The 1,902-nt window shown below is 39.3% G+C and overlaps 1 non-coding gene across 1 annotated transcript; it reads left to right on the plus strand.

Annotated features, from left to right (window-relative positions):
• The first annotated feature begins 1,530 nt into the window (after positions 1–1,530).
• Positions 1,531–1,637, plus strand: LOC142174233 (small nucleolar RNA R71). Its single transcript, XR_012703562.1, has one exon. It is a non-coding gene; the product is annotated as a small nucleolar RNA R71 (small nucleolar RNA).
• The last annotated feature ends 265 nt before the right edge of the window (positions 1,638–1,902 follow it).

The raw sequence follows: 1,902 nt of genomic DNA on the forward strand, positions 1-1,902 counted from the left end.
GTTACTATTGATGATGCACATGCATCATGACAAGGCAGGTTATATCTGTATATTTTTGCATGTGATGAGGCAAGGTGGGAACATTTATATGTGCGTGCAGCGAGACAAAGGCAGGCATTTACTTATTTATTGTGCACGTGGAGAAAAAAAGGTGGGCTATGTCGGGGATTGATATGTGATGACTTAGGATGGCCTGGGGACATTGTTGTTGTTGATATTTGTGTAGTGGCATACCTAACTTGTGTGAGTTTTACTTTTTGCAAATTGAGGGTATCGTTTCTTATGCGCCGTTTATTTTTCTCTACTCTTATTTGTTGGCCCGAACTGTGATAGAACACTTGCACAAGCATACACGTACTTTATCACCCTATTGGTTTAAGAAGATGAACACTGATGTTACTGACCATTTATGCGTACTCCGTCTACTTGTCTCCTATGTGAGAATTTTTGTATTGTCCGTGTAGTACCTCGTAGGGATTATTGGCTAAACTTGCGTGAGAGCGGTTATTCTTATTGATTTGCTACTTGCTTTTCCCTTGTTTGGTTCCACCAGATTTAAACTGTGTCCAGCTTACTCTACAGTGTTATTACTTGTTGTGTCCAGTTGCTAATTGTTGCTTCTAGTTCCTCTTGCAAGCATCGTATTATTGTTGTTATCATGCCTAGCTTTATAGAGATATGGTATCCTGCTAGTTCTACACCTATACTTGTCCAGTTTATTTAGTCCAGTAGGTGTCTTGAATGTCCCTCGTCACTACTCCACCGGTGTTAGTCTTGATACTTACTGGGTACCGTTGTGGTGTACTCATACTACGCTTCTGCACATTTTATGTAGATCCAGGAAATTCAGAGTTGGTCGATCGCTAGCCAACTGTATGGATATTCCTGTGGACACTCAAGGTAAACCTGTTGCTGCGTTCACAGGCCTCAGAGTCACCTTTTGTTATTGTACTTGCATTGTTTTATCTCTATTTTGAAACAATGGTATTTAGAGGTTTTTGTAGCAAACTCGGTATAGCTTATGACTTATACTACCGGTTTTAGGAATTGTAATTTGTATAATATTTTATCTAGTATTTTTCATTTGATGGTCGAATTCTTCTAATTATTTAGTAAGTGTGAGGCTTACCTAGTCTTAGATACTAGGTGCCATCACGGCATCCTACAGAAGGAAATTTGGGGTCGTAACAATTACACTCATGAGTAAGGTGTCCTCTTCCGCATATATCACAAGCTGCGTGAGGCTCATTTTGTATCGAAGCTAAGGTCAGCTTTCGTATTTCTTTAGCCATAACATTAAGTTGTGCATGTACAAATGTGTTAGCATCAACTTAGTGAACACCAATTGATCTTCTTCTTTCAGAACTCTCATAGGGCCACTGATTAGCATCTTCAGATAACTCATCAAGAATTGTAACTATCTTTTCTAGAGTCTTCTTCATCAAAGGGCCTCCAACTGCATTGCTCAATGTTCTACGTGAGGCCGGTGTCAATCCATTCTAAAAGTCCTGGAGTTGCATCCATAGTTCAATTCCAATATGTTGACACTTTCTAACAATCTCCTTAAACCACTCTCATGCTTCAAAAATAATTTCAGTCTCTTTCTGGCAAAAGTTATAGATTTCACTTCTAAACTTGCACGTCTTAGCTGAGGAGAAATATTTATCAAGAAATTTTCTGGTCATCTCCTCCCATGTTCTAATCGATTCCATGGGCAAGCTTCGAAGCCACTGCTTTGCATGATCTTTAAGTGAAAGGGGGAATGCCCTTAAGTATACTGCATCTTGTGACACCCCATTGTATTGAAATGTGTTCATAATCTCCTCGAAGTCTATTAGATGTGTGTTTGGATCTTTGTTCATCTTTCCTCTGAAGACACAACAGTTCTGAATGGTTTGAAGC

Source organism: Nicotiana tabacum, chromosome 2, assembly GCF_000715075.1.
Source record: "Nicotiana tabacum cultivar K326 chromosome 2, ASM71507v2, whole genome shotgun sequence".
NCBI classification, from domain to species: Eukaryota; Viridiplantae; Streptophyta; class Magnoliopsida; order Solanales; family Solanaceae; genus Nicotiana; species Nicotiana tabacum.